This window comes from Pinus tabuliformis, chromosome 5_2, assembly GCF_031772625.1.
Source record: "Pinus tabuliformis cultivar Carrire ecotype Pingquan chromosome 5_2, CPIR1, whole genome shotgun sequence".
Lineage (NCBI taxonomy): Eukaryota > Viridiplantae > Streptophyta > Pinopsida > Pinales > Pinaceae > Pinus > Pinus tabuliformis.
The window spans coordinates 385,078,993-385,094,954 of NC_142306.1; the positions used below are offsets into that span (position 1 = coordinate 385,078,993).

At 40.1% G+C, this 15,962-nt stretch overlaps 1 long non-coding RNA gene across 1 annotated transcript; it reads right to left on the reverse strand.

Annotated features, from left to right (window-relative positions):
* Nucleotides 1–714: 714 nt before the first annotated feature.
* LOC149159096 (uncharacterized) lies at nucleotides 715–2,280 on the reverse strand. Its single transcript, XR_016261098.1, has 4 exons — nucleotides 1,560–2,280; nucleotides 1,390–1,466; nucleotides 1,262–1,304; nucleotides 715–1,159 (listed from the first exon to the last, which is right to left on the reverse strand). It is a non-coding gene; the product is annotated as an uncharacterized LOC149159096 (long non-coding RNA).
* Nucleotides 2,281–15,962: the final 13,682 nt, after the last annotated feature.

Genomic DNA, 15,962 nt, shown 5'->3' on the forward strand with positions numbered 1-15,962 from the left:
ATTAATTGAAGTGATAACACCACATATAGAACTTTACGAAAATATAACAAACAAATAGATACTCTAAACACGTGTGAATTAGAAAAGGTGGTCAAAGCAAGTAAAAGAAAAGTATATATATTCTGAATTCATGCATGGTTTATAAGGACATTCAATTGCAAATCACAACCTCAGGTATTTAGTTCCAGAGCTAACACGGTTGCATCGAAATCTTATTACAATAGCAAAACCACAACTTAAATACCTAGAAAAATAGACTATAGTGTGATAACTTAGACATGGCTTTAGCTGAATTGAAATAGCTTGCGTGCTAGTGAGAAATGGTAACCAAGAAAGAATACACATGAAATCACAGTGTTTATGTTCAATCATACGACACCCAATGAGCATAATAGACAAATTATGTCTTTTTGAGCTCAGACGAAGGTGGCAAAAGGGAATACCATTAACCACTATACATATATGATTTAAAATTGATATGAAACACCTTAACACAGTGGGAAAAGGCATATCCTCATTATCAATGTACATATGTATGAAATTACAAATAAATTCACTACATATAGACATTGTCATAGAACAGTTTTATCAATAAAAACACAGTAACAACAGGAACATTATCATTGCAAAAATATGAGCAGTTCAAGACTGAAATAGCTTCTTGCAAAAGAAAGCGGAAAACTCCAATTAGATATGAAAGAGTACATTACGCAATTATCCTTCAAAACATTATAGTTCGAGTCTGTCATTCCAAGATAAATAACAGTTAGTGGGAAAGGGCAACACATGAAAGTTGGAAGCAGAACATGGAGGTGGCATATAGGTGCCTGCAAATAAACCTTGGTGCAAAGTAAACCCCTCAGTATTATACATGGCGGAAAATAAATAAAAAAAGTAAGAAAATTTGTCACAGGAATCTGACTACTGCACTATTCAATTGTTCAGGCGACCCCGAAGAAAAGTAAAAGCTTCAAATAGCTATACACGAATCGACAACACAGAGAGTACTTCAGATGCGAAGAGGAATTGATGTGCAATGCCTGTAATAATAGGGGAGGCTCATTAACTGAAACCAACCTGGATAAGGGCCGAGCCTCATGTTAGAAGTTGGAACGTTAAACCAAAGGCCACATTCACAAGCAAGGACTTTGGAGGTTACCTGCAGAGCATACCCATAAAAAAGAAGTGAAATAGCAACAATACAAATTGAAATTTCAGAGTCAAATGAAATAGTTCCTAAAAAATGAAACTAGTCCCTTACCTTTTCTGAGAATGGTACCATTAAGCTCGGGAATTGCCAAACCCTGGGCAAAGAATTCATACGAATTCAGACAACAAGGATTTCTGCAATTCAGAAATAACCAAGAACTCAAACCAAGGAAAAATCACCTTAATCTCTCGAGGCATGAGAGCGAACGACCAGTTTGAGTATCCACCGGACAATCCATTATAACCTAAACTGAGCACTAAAACAAAATATAACACTGATTTACTCCAACGTATATAGAGAATAGTTGTTCTTAAAAGAAAACATAATGAATTCAAATTTAGGGTCATACCTTAAGGAGTGAAGACCAATGAGCACGAGCGAGATGAGACACAGGTTCCTTATTCCATTACCTAGACTGGAAACAGTTCCAGGAAAACAATTGCAATAAAGCAGCCATGGAATTTTCGAGCGAATACCTCCATTGTCAGGACATAAGGAAGCTAGGGTTTTGCATGAATAGTATGAACCAAAAACAAGATAAGGAAAGGAGGAATAATACGCAGGGCAAGCACAAAACCTTGAAAAGTGAGGTTAGCATTTGAGTCGGTGGGTAATCGTCATCGATCTACAACGCCTCGATCCCAACCGCCAAATTCCAATTGCAAGGAAAAGTGACAATGTCAAGTATATGCCACTAGTATGGTATGAGACCACGTGATTGGAGAGGTGTGGCACACATTGAATGGCCGAGGGTGACGTGGGTCGTGCCACAGTGGTAAGCAGAACAATGTTACAGAGTAATGACCCTTGAAGGCATATGAAGCATGCCCAAGAAGTTAGAATAGGGTAGGCATAGGTTGAAATGTCGACCAACAAATTATTTCAACCACCCTTTACACTATTAAGTAGGTGATATTATTAGTATACGAACATGAAATAAAAACAAGATGTTATACCATAAGGTTAAATCATAGTAATATAGTGTTAGTGGTCCCATAGGGTTATACCATTGGTTTAGCAAGGAAACAAAGTAGTTCCTATGGCCTATTCATGTATCATTAATTTGAGCAGAAAATAATTTCCTCACATTTATTTTTAGGGGACTAAACCCATAGGAAATAAAGTTGGTACTTACTACTAAACCAAAATGCAAGACTATTATGAATTATATGGAAACTCAATAAGAAGTTGAATGTATTATTAATAAATAATGTTCTTCTGATGTCACAAACAACCATCAAAGCAACAAACTGGAAGAAAATAAATAAATTTGTTGATGATATTAAATTGATTGGGTACATTCCATCTGGACACAAAACCTTCTATTACAGAGAGCACAATGTCACTTTGACTACCACCTCCAACCTCGGCCATTTGGAGACCAAATCCACAAGAAATATAGTAGTTTTCATCTATCTTGTTTTAAAAAATGGGTGCATGTAGAATCTATGTGGGGAGGGGGGCTGGATCCCATGTCACCCACCTCTTAATTACCGATTGGGGTGTTCTCCCCAAAAACCTATCCATCACCATTAACTACCCTAATATGGGATTATTATTAATAATTATAAAGATTCTTAACTTGTTAATAGGCTTGGTTATAACACTGTAGGCCAATTCCATGACTTATTATTTATTTCATAGTCAAAATATTTTGTATATATTTTAATTTAAGTTAAGTTAACGACATTTTGTAATTAAGTACATAAGTGCATCTATTTTTAAATAGAAGAATTATAATTTATTTATCATAATTATTAGGTACATGGAGGGATTTAACCTCCATGGAATATTTTAGAACATTCTTAGTAGTAGTGACATATCAAAGGTTGAGATTATCGAGTTGTTATGTGGTTTTTTCCATTTTAATTAAATTTATTAATTAAAAAAATGTCATGTGACATGATGTATGGTTTTTTGGGCGTGTGTTGTTAGTAATCTATAGCACACATGAAATCTACAATATAATTTTATTATTATTATCTATTACTCATTCTATATATAATATGCACACACTTAATAATCCAGTTGTGGATGTTAGTTAACCCATATTGCACATTACATAGTTACTAAAGTTCTACATAATTTAATATTTGTAATTGATGCTTAATAAGATGTACATGCTTTTAAATATTCTAAGCGCTCGTCATTAATGTTAGTGCGATGGCCGAGGTGGTGTATTCACGTCCTGGGTTCAAAAGACAGGTTGCCAAGGAGTGACCCCTTACCCTTAGCTCTACCCACTTATACATTAATATTTTAGGTCCTGTCGTAAATACTCCTCTCAGCTAACGTGCAATCGTAACGCTACCAACTGCCCGGTCCAGGCTCTTCTGTCTGCTAGATGGTGCTCATTTGTGCCTGGAGAATGGGAGAAGATCCTGGAGCACGTCCTCACGCCTGCAGTAAAGGTTATCCTCCCAATGTTCGAGCTTTATGCCTGGATTGTGGACTAGAGCTTGACTTTGGCATTTGATCCCGCAAACTACTAAATGGAAATGGAAACAAACCAGCGTCTTGACCTCCTACAGGTGTGCTCAGAACCTCCGTTGAACTCCTCAGGAGACAGGAACTACCCCGTTCAACACCCAATTCACTACCTTTGGTGATAGGCATATTCTCTATTACAGAGGTTAATTGTAATGTTCCTATTTCTCACGCTTTTCGTTCCTTTTTTTTCATCCACAACTGACTGTAACTCTTGTCCATCTACGCAGGTGAAAACACAGTAACCCCTTCATGTTTCTCTCCGATATCGGCAGAAGGAAAACCCTCTCCATCCTTGCACAGGTGAGGCATAACTCCTCATTTCGTTTAGTTTTATTCGTGAAAGGTCTCTTATCATTTGGCGCTAAGATTCTTATTGCTCTTGCTTGCAGGTTGTAGAGATCTGTGATGATGGGGTTTTGCATCGAGCTGTTATGCTCCTGCTGCGAGCAGCAGATGAACCTATATGGCCAAGAGCTATGGTATGGGAATGCCTCGGCATGCTAGCTTGAAGTTTCATGCTTCTACTTTCTAACTATAACTGGACTAAGTAGTGTTTTCTTTTAAAGAACGATTCCCATTGCTAATGTAATGCTTTGAATGACTTCTTCTCTGGACGATATCCTTAGTAATTAACGCAAAGGACTTTGTAGGGTTTATTTATGTTTTAAAATTGGTTCTAAAGACCTCTTTCCGAATTTGGTTTTCTTTGTAAAAGAATGTCATATCAACTCATGAAATATATATATACATCTTTATTTCCTTAATTTCGGAATTGTCCAACTGACTTCATCAATGTGTTTTAGGGTTCACTGTTAAACTAGTATTTTACAGTCTTTATTACATTGTTCCAATCATGGTTCTAGGGTTGATTGAGGCTCTTTTCAAACTAAATCTTCGAATTAGAGTGGTTAATTTTTTTCCTTTAGCAGCAAAATGGCCTCCTGGGTGTCCCTCTTGGGACTAGCCGAGGAGTAAATCTGCTAGGGTTAGAGATTCATGTATAATTGTTTAAATAGAGTTTTCATTGTTCTTTGCAAGATCGAGGATCAGAACACTCTATTCGCTTGCCTCCTTTTTTGGTGCAGAGGAATCGTAACCTTCTTCGTGCTATAATTAATTATAAAGGGAACCAACGTTGTGTTAACAATTACAATGCATAACTCTTTTCTTTTGCGTTTAGCACCCACCATCCCTAACCAGGGGTGCTATCTTGTTGGAAAGGTTGGGGCCTACGGCCAACTACCTTGACTTATGTTACACAGGATTATCTTTACCCTTTGTATCATTTATAATTTTCTTTTAACCAAACCGTATCAATCACTATCACAATTTTCTTACTCATTCGCTTCTAAGCGTCTCCGAGATGGTCTTTCTGTTTGCTTCAAGGCTTTGCTCTCCTCATAGTTTCCTTGTTTTAATTAAAGGTCTCGGGCTTCAGAATCCTTTAAAATATTAATGCAACTATCCACAACGTAGAAAACATGGAGTATATGTTTACTAATAATAACAATAACTTATACAATATATTTCTCACTGCAATCATACCAACACGCTAGGAATGCCTTAAAGTCTATTCTACAATCATTGTATAGCAAAGTAGAGTTACCTTCTTATCTCATTAAAATCTATCTCAGTTATTTCATAACAGTCATTTCACAATAGATTTGTCCTGCATGGTAATTGATTCTACAAACATTGTATAGTAGAATAAAGTTGCATTCTTATCTGACTAAAATCTACTCCATAGTTATTTCATAGCAGTGATTTCACAACAAATTAGACCTGCATGGTAATTGATTCTATAGACATTATATAGCAGAATAAAGTTTCTGTACTTATCTGATGATGAAGAGTGGTTTCTTACAGATGAAACCTCTCCACCCTATTGTTATAGGGGAAACCCAACACCCCCCATTTTTGTCTTATTGACTCAAATAATGGGGATCCTTTCTATAAATTTTTGGCTAAGCATCATTTATGATTTCCATTTAAGTTAATTGTCTTACAATTTTATCATTTTTTATTTTCATCGGATTTATGTTTTGATTGTTTCACTGAATCCGACTTTTCACAAGCTTTCCATCGATACTTGTTTTGACTCATTTGTTCAACCGGTTTCTAAATGGCACTCCTTTGAAATTTGATCATTTTCTCGCCTAGACTAAAATTTTAAATAAATGTATAATATTTCAATTTTTATAATTAATTAAGTTCATCAGTCATTCATTGTAAATATTGACTTTTAGATAACTTTTATTAACTTTTTGTTTTCTCACTGACGATCCTACAAAATGACCCAACTAAATCACACAAAGGATGAAAATGCATTTTAGGATCTTGGTAATTTACTCCAATTTATTATTTTAAAATAAATTGCTAAGACCGGATTCTCAAAATTGCAAAGTGGCTATAGTTCAATTTGTAGTTTTTAACCCCATACAGAAATTACCTGCATACGAATTCTAAAACATAGAAAATAAACAATGCGAAAGCATAACACATAAAACACATATACACAGAGATTTTCCCGTGGATCCCAAAACCGGGACTACCAGCTTGATTTTTCATTATGTTCCTTTCAATGTTACAATACATATTTATACATGCTGAAGCATCCAATACCATGAACCGAAAACCATCGCGTCCAAAACCATGTGCGAAAAACATGCACAAAACCATAGGTAGGTCCACCCAACCTAATATAGGGTCCAAAAAACAAAATTTTCTGGGGCGCTACCTCAGACCCCATAGAGGGGGCTTACCTGCACCCCTCACACCCCCTGTGACCCCCCCGCTACGCAATCGACACAACGAAGGGGGGGCTCCGCCCCACCTCTAACCCCCGGTTAACTATGTGGGCTAGTCGTGGAAAGAATATAACACAACCCAACATTCTCCCACTTGTTGTTTTCTTTCCATGGGGGCCACAAGAGAGCTTAGTCATTTATCCATCCCTGCAACGCCCATTGTTTCTCTACACCAAGAGAACTTATCAAAGCTCACAAATTTTGTCTATACATCTACAATATTCTTCAAAGTGTCCACCTTTACCAGCAATACCTTTTTATCTTCTATCATATCCCTCACAAAGTGATACTGAACATCAATGTGTTTTGTCTTTGAATGATATGCAGGGTTCTTTGCCAAGAAAATTGCACTTTGGCTGTCAGAGTCTATCCTTATAGCTCCCTGTACTAACCCCATACTTGAACACAATCTTTGCAACGAAACTGCTTCCTTGCTTGCATGAGTGGATGCCAGGTATTCTGCCTCTGTAGTTGATAGTGCCACTACAAATTGTTTCTTACTCATCCAACTGAGTGCACCTCCAAATATGTTAAACACATACCCACTTGTAGATCTTCTCTGATCCAAATCTCCAACCCAGTCTGCATCAACAAAGCCATGAATATCCAACACTCTATCCAATCTTGGTCTTCCTTGGTAGTACAAACCATAATCACTAGTGCCACACAAATACCTAAAAACCCGCTTCACTGTTGCCTAGTTCTCCTTCCTTGGTTTTGACATAAACCTGCTCAATACTCCAACTACATGTGCAATGTCTGGTCTAGTACAGACCATTGCATACATCAGGCTACCGACTGCACTTGCATATGGAAGATGGGACATGTCCTCTTCCTCTTCTTGTGTCTTGGGACATTGTTCAGCAGATAACCTCACACCTACAGGAATATGAACCTTCACCGGTTTACTATCCTGCATATTAAACCTCTGTAGTATTGTCTTGACATACTTCCTCTGGTTTAACTAGAGCTTCCTCTTTTCCCAGTCTCTTTTAATTTCCATGCCCAAAATATAGTTTGCAACACCAAGATCTTTCATGTCGAATTTGGAGGAAAATTGGGTCTTCAAATCCTCAATAATTTCTTTGTCATTTCCAACCAGCAACATATCATCCACATACAAGACAGATAAATAACACAGTCACCAATTAATTTAAAATACACACAGTGAACTGCTTTGCTTCTGGTGAAGCCAAGTCCCCATATAAATGTATCAAATTTCTGATACCACATCCTTAGTGTTTGTTTTAACCTATACAGAGACTTCTTTAACTTGCATACCACTTCTTTCTTACCCTTCACTGCAAAACCTTCAAGTTGCTTCATGTAGATCTCATGTTCCAGATCCCTGTGAAGAAATGTTATCTTCACATCCATCTGTTCTACCTCAAAATCAAAAGCAACAACAACAGATAAAAGTAATCTAATAGAAGCTACCTTGGCAACAGGAGAAAAAATATCACCAAAATCAATTCTTGGCACCTGGGAATAACCTTTTGCTACCAACTGAGCTTTGTATTTCTCCACCTTTCCTTCTGCATTTGTCTTCTTCTTGAACACCCATTTGTTGCCAATGGGTTTCCTTCCAGCCGGTAACTCCACCAGATCCCAAGCCTCATTTTTGTGCAAAGATGCCATTTCATCAACCATGGCCTCTTTCCAGAGTTTGTCATCCTTTGAATCTACTGCTTCCTTCATAGTTCTGGGATCATAATCAGTAACAGATAAAGAAAAATTTGAACAAAAAGCAGATGGACTATACCTTTCCAGCTTCCTTCTTTCTCGAACTGATCTTCTCACACCCGAAGTTTGTGGCTTTTCATCTTCTAATTCCTCCTCTACTGTAGAGTCTGATTCTTCCTCCTTAAGCTCAAACTCTATCTTCTTAGGTTCCTTTGGTTGGACTTCATGTTTAATAACATCTTTCACCTCTCTGAACACCACATCTCGGTTGTACACAACCTTCCTTGTTATTGGGTTCCAAAGCGTATAACCCTTTAAACCATCCTTATACTAAATAAAGATTCACTTTTCATATTTACTATCCAACTTGGTTCTTTTCTCCTTTGGAACATGTACATATGCATCACATCTAAATACCTTCAGATGTGGAAGAGAAGGTTTCTTACTAGTCCATACCTCTTGTGGAGTCTTATCCTCCAACACTGATGAAGGTGATTTGTTGACCCGGTAACATGCTATGCCTCTGCCCAGAATTCTTGTCCTAACCCGGCACCACTGAACATGCTTCTTGCCCTTTCCATCAACGTCTTGTTCATTCTTTCTACAACTCCATTTTTCTCAGGTGTGTATGGAGTAGTCTTCTACTGCGCTATACCACACGTTTTACAGAATTCTTCAAATTCCTTACTGCAAAACTCTCCACCGTTATCTTTCCTCAACACCTTTATCTTCTTCTCTGTCTGGTTTTCCACCAGAGCCTTAAATTCTTTAAACCTGTCAAAGTCTTCATATTTCTTCTTAAGGAAATATATCCATGTATTCCTTGAGAAGTCATCTATAAATGATACATAGTACATAGACTTACGATGTGATGGAACCTTCACAGGTCCAAACACATCACTGTGCACAAGATCTAATATCTGTTTCGCCCTCTTACCACCAGAGGGGAAACTCACCCGATTCTGCTTCCCATATACACAATTTTCACAGAAATCAAAATACAGAGAGCTATTACTCATACCTTCTACCATACCTTTACCATGAAGTATTTGAAGGCCCTTCTCTCCAATATGTCCAAGCCTTTGATGCCATAGCATGGTATTTTCTCGAGAGACCACTAGATTTTCTGCTCCACTCTCAGGAACCATAGAACTATTGCACCCATCAACAACAGTGCTACCTTGCAGCTTGTACAGAGTTCCAATTCGAACTCACTGCATCAATACCAGTGCCCCCGAACCATCTTGCAGGTATCTTTCTCGAACATTGTTTTTACACCTCCATCATCCAGCTTGCTTACAAAAATCAGATTTCTGGCTAATGTAGGAATATGCAAAACACCCGGAAGTGTTCTAACCCTTCCACCTTGCAACTTCAACTTTACTTTTCCACAACCAACAATTCTAGCCTTCGTGTCATCCCCTAAGAAGACATCACCACCATCATATTTCTCATACTCGCAGAACCACTCTATATGGAGAGTGAAGTGAAAGGATGCACCTGAGTCAATCAACCATGCCTCATGATATACATGTGTACTTGAAGAAGCCAAGTACACATCCCCACCTTCATGTAAGGTGGTTTTCGCCTCTGCAGAAGGAGCATCATCAGATCCCTTTCCTTTATAAGGAGCTTTAGATTTACAGTCCCTTTTGTAGTGCCCTTCCTTTTCGCATTTCCAGCACACCACCTTTACATGTTTTCCTAGAGATTTAGATCTCCCTCGAGATTTAGACCTCCCACTCGATGACTTATTTTTGTTTTTGTTCTGGGACCGTCCTCGTACAGACAAAGCATCACCATTATGGCTTTCCATATTTTTCTGTCTCATTTCCTCCGTGAGCAAGGATGAGACTATTTCATCAAACTACAAGGCAGCTGCATTGCTACCTATTGCAATAACCATATTATCCCACGAATCTGGTAGAGAACACAAAAAACTGATGCACTTATCTTCATTTGAAATTTTAATATAAATAGATAATAACTGACTTACCACAGTATTAAATGCGTTCAGATGCTCTGTCACCGAATCTCCATCTTTCATCCTCAGGTTATACAACCTTTTCGTAGGAACAATTTATTCACGAGAGACTTAGATTGGCACAAAGTCCCTAACTTGTCCCACAAAGCCTTCGCCGTAGCTTCCCCTGATACATTCAGCAATACTGAATCTGAGACAGATAATCATATTGTGCTCTTTTCCTTTCGATCCAACTTCTTCCATTCTTCATCGGATACTCCTATTGGTTTAGTACCCGGATCTACCACAATCCAATGATCTTTATCCACCAACAGATCCTCCATCTTGAGTTTCCATAACTCAAAACTATAACCATTAAATTTCTCGATCTTGATCTTTCCATTGCTCGCCATCTTCTTTCCCCACCAGAATCGGTCCGGAAGATCTCCCACTGAACAGGGTCTACCACAGGCCCAAGTGAAACCCCTCAGCAACAAAGGAGTCCCCTTGAAGCCAAAATAACTCTGATACCAAATGTAGTTTTTAACCCCGTATAGAAATTCCTGCATATGAATTCTAAAACATAGAAAATGAACAATGTGAGAGCATAACACATAAAACACATATTCACAAAGATTTTCCCCTGGATCCCAAAACCGGGACTACCAGCTTGATTTTTCATTATGTTCCTGTCAATGTTAAAATAAATATTTATACATGCCGAAGCATCCAATACCATGGACCGGAAACCATCGCATCTAAAACCATGGACCGAAAGCCATCGCGTCCAAAACCATGTGCGAAAAACATGCACAAAAACATAGGTAGGTCCGGACACCATAGAGGGGGTTACCTACACCCCTCAAACCCCCTGTGACCCCCCTGCTATGCAATCGGCGCAACGAAGGGGGGGCTCCCCCCCCCCCCCCCCCCCCCCCCCCCCCCCCCCCCCCCCCCCAACCCCTCAGTTAACTACATGGGCTAGTCGTGGAAAGAATATAACACAACCCAACACAATTTGTAGCATTAATAATTCACACGGGCCCCACCCATCTTCATTAATTTAATAGCCCCCGACACCAAAATCACAAAAAACTTATAAAAAAGAAAAAAATCTTATCACGAAAAATTTCTCACAAAAACTTATCGCATTAATTTTAAAAGCCTTAACATTTCAAAACATAAAAGTGGGATAAGTCGTTGTGAGAAATACTAAGACCTTCATTTTATTTCCAATTCGTTTGGAAGAAGTTAACATATACATTGATATGCTAAACTAACCCATATATATTAAATGTTAATAATTTAATATTATTAATTTAATTTAATACAATTAATTTTTTTTTGCTTAAGCAAGAGACAGTCCTTCTATTAACTTAGGTAAAAAAATATTTTACACATGTTACAACAAATGCCTAGAGGCACAAACTCCTACAAAGGGGAGTGAAAATACCCTAAGTGCCCGAAAAAAAACCTCGAGAAAAACAGACCGAGACAAGGTCTAGATTGCCCAAAACCAACCGGAGAGCTATCATCTAATAGACCGACGATCAAGAATCAACCCGTGCAGGGGTGCAGTTCTCAAAAAAACCTAAAGTTTCCCAATCGACGTTGACCGTTGATCTTCTCCTTCTAATCGAATGGTTGTAGTCCATATCACGCGGCTTAAAAAGCCTGCTGAATACCGTGCAATGAAGGCGGTTTTCTTTTTCGGTCCTCCGCCACGTGTTGCTTCCTGAGTGGAATCCCTGGCTTTTCCTTAATACTGTCTTTGGTTTGGAAGGCGCCTAATGAAGGTGGTAAACCATTAGTGGTTTTATCCTTTTGGCCCCACCAACATGCACACCAAAAGGTGACCGTTGATCTCCCCTCTCCATATTTGACGGCCACAGATCAAATCGGCCCACACAACTGCACGCGGAAAACCCTAAAGTTGCACGATCAACGCTGGCCATTGATCCTTTCCTTTTGATCCAACAACTAGAGTTCATATCGCGCGGCTTAAAAAGCCCACTGAATACCTCACGATGAAGGTGGTTTTCTTTATCGGTCCTCCGCCACGTGTTGCTTCCTGAGTGGAATTGTTGGCTTTTCATTAAAACTGTCTTTGGTCTAGAAGGCGCCCGATGAGGGTTGTAAACCAAAAGTGGTTTTGTCCATACAGCCCCACCAACTTGCACACCAAAAGGTGGCCTGTGATCGTCCCTCTCTAGATCTAATGGCCACAGACTAAATCGGACCTCACAATTGCACACAAGATACCCAGCGATGAAGGCAGTAATCATTGTCCATTTACCTCCACACGTCTCCTGCTGAATGTCATCGCTTGTCTTCCAGGAAAACTTCTCTCGGGACAGAGGTTGCCCGAAGCGGGTGGTATGTCTTGGGAAGTTTTTGACCCCAGTAATCTCTTCCTTTAACTCCTTCGTCTTCCATGGAATCATACCTCCTGTGAATAGATATATGCCTCTGTTTCTGGAAGCTCCCTTAGAAAACCGACAGTGCATCTCTGCTGATGGGTCATCTGAAGTGTACTTATCCATCGTTTTCATAAAGTAAAATTCTTTCTCTTGAATTTTCCTGATATTGATGTCTGTCGCTGAGGGCCTGGGATGAGAGTTCCTCCAACCTGTCATCCATAACGTCCTCCCACTAGCAGCACAAGTCGATATGCTTGTTTCGAACCCCCTCATTAGCAAGCCAATCCACAACTTTGTTGGCTTCCCTGCGGACATGCACCAACCTAAGAGTTCTCAGCATTCTTAAGTGCGCTTGGATTCTTTGGTAGACTTGCAGAAGCCGCCAATGTCCTAAGATTTTCTCTAGTGCAGCACCGACATTTATTCTCTTCACTGAGTTAATGACTAATTCTGAGTCAGCCTTAATGATGACATTGTGAATGTTGTACTTGAGCAGTATTTCCAGGCATAATTCCATCACCATGAGCTCAGCCATATTATTGGTGGCTTTTCCTAGATAATTGTGGAAGATGATTTGTATGTTTCCTTCCTCATCCCTCATGACCCCTCCATATCCCGCTTCTCCCGGATTCCCTTTTGATGCCCCATCAATGTTAAATTTTAAAAATCCATGTGAAGGGGGTTGCCATGAAGCCTTTTCTGCTGAGGTATTCTTGTTGATCTGCATAGAACCTTGAGGGGGATGAACCTTGAGCTCTAACTTCTTCAGTATTCTGGCCTCTCTTTGTCTGGTAGGTTTGCCAGTGGCTACACCTCCCAGGATGTGAACAGTCTCTTTGAGTTGTTTAAGGATTAGCTTAAGGATGCTGCTCACCAGGATCGCTTTATCCTTGAAAATCCTGTTGTTGTGCTCCTTCCAAACATTCCAGATTATGAAACCTGGGACCAACATCCAGGCGGAGTTAATGATCTCATCATTTGAAAAAAAATTCCGCCATTTTTTCAAAGTAGTAATGATGTCATTTACATTTCTGTCTGTATGCTCGAAGACTTCTCCCACCCAATTCCAAAGTATTGTAGTGAAAGTGCATCTATTCAAGAGATGATTTGTAGTTTCTTCCTGTTGTCTACATAAGTGACATCTTGAGGGGCCAACAAAGCCTCTTTTCCTTAGGTTATCCCATGTCAGAATCTTGCCCTATTGAACCAGCCACTTGAACAGTTTGAATTTCATCCAGTGAGGATTATCCCAGAGTTCTTTCCACATCTTATCAATGTTTGGAAGATTAAGCCCTGAATCTATCCTTTTGGCCTCCTTAAGGTTGAAAAGACCTATCTTGTTCTTTCCCCACCTTAGTTGATCATCCAAGGTTGAGGTCAAGATTTGCCTTTTGCCTAAAAGACCTTTAAGGGTTGTAGCTTGAGTGTGCAACATGCCCATTCCACTGTAGTCTGGAAGTTTCCATGTTCTCCATTTCTCATTGTTCCTTGATTGGTCCCAATAGTCACTTACCCACCTTAATCCTTTGTTGATGGTATCGATGTGAATGTCTGCTAATTCTTCACTTCGGAGATTGTCCTCCTACTGCCAATTATCCTCCCAGAACTAGGCCAGATTTCCATTTCTTATCTCCCAGAAACTGTGATTTTGGACTAGGGCCCTGTTCTCCCATGCCCTATTCCATATTGCAGAACCTTTAACTTGTCCTGTCATTCTGATGAGGTTCTTCTCCTGCCACCCTCTTGCATATTTTTGCTTCCATAGTTTTGCCCAGGGGGCTTGTATTTCCTTTAGCCCTCTCCAATAGATTTTGGCTCCAAGAACTCTGTTAAGAATTCCTAGGTCATGAAGACCCAAACCACCATGGGACTTAGGTTTGCATACCCTGTCTGATCTGATAATCACCCTATGAGTGACATCAGTTAAGATTTATTAAAACAAAAGGTATTACAAACTCATGTACTAGTGTGTGTTCTGTGTTGTTTAAGCAATGGATCGATCAGATTACCAATACACAGACATTTAAATGGAAAGACAACAAAGAAATATAGTAAGCAACACAAAGACACAAACAATTTTAATAAGGACTTCACCCTATTTTTTAGGGCTACATCTCTGGTCCAGCTTCAATGGTGGCCTTGTTTTATTGTGTCTTTAAGCAGAGAATTACAATTACAGGGACTCAATGCGAGTTCTCTTGAAACAGGTTTGCTTGGCAGGGTGGTTCTTGGATTCCTCAAACCACTAAGAGTACACAGACTCTTGTTCTTCCTACCAGCTCTGTGACACTCAGTCTACAGTGGAAAGAGCCAACTGTGATGCTCAATCTGGACAGATTCCTCTATGGGAAGGCTTGAATCTTCAAGCTCTCTGGTGCTCGATGCTGCCTGTGGTCAGCTTGGCCCTCTGTCTCCTCTGCTCGACTTTACTGCTCTCTATGTTCAGTCCTCCTCTCAGGGTTCACTATTCACCGTCTCTATTCATGGCTTTATCCATTCGATCCTCATGCTGGTTCGGTTCCTCTCCCGCCTGCACTGATTCTCCTTCTGCTTGCATGCTGTGAGTTCCCTGTTCGACGTCAGCATGAATGCTCGGGAAGTAGCCACGTGTCCCCATTGGAACAACGCCAGCCTGCTCGTCGATTCATTTCTTCTGTTACGTCGTGTATGCATTATTTCTCCACCGTGGTGGTTAAACGGATTCCAAATCCCTTTAGAACACGGCTTAATTTCCTGTCAATTCTGCTTCTTTCCGTCGGGCGCAATCTCAACCGTCCGATCTGGGCTCCTCCAGATCCAACGTCATACGCACGTCGAGCGCGGTTGACTTGCTCGACCGATAATGCACGATCACGGCAGTTTTTCTCTCACCTCCGCTACCACGCGTCGATCGCTGAGTGTGATCGCTCCGCTTCCTCCAAAACCTCTTACCATTCAAGGGCACCCCGATCAAAACCGTCAGTTTCCAGGGCGCGGGTCCCGCCTTCGTACATTAGCCCTTTTTCCTTTTTCCGCCCGCAGTCCTCTAGCTCCCAACGTGACCAAGGGCTTAAGGCCCCTCCATTTCGACCCTGTTTTCCCAGCGAAGCGCATCAAAATCGCCTCCTTTTCCCGATCCGGGGCTCCCAGGGGCTGTTTTGGCCTCCTGCGCAGTCTCCATGGGCCTCGGTCAGTGTGCTTTGACAGAGGTCCTTGTCGTTCCAAGCTGCTGCCATGGCCACTGGTTCAGGGTGTTTTCGATCACTGCTTTGGAATTTTCAAAGATTTGTTCGACCTGATTTAGTCATGGTTCTTTGACAGTCATTTATGGATCCGATTCGGATCACGACCTCCCTACTGAAAAGCTTTTGGACCACCAAATGTTGGTTTTCTTCAAGCATCGACTAAGT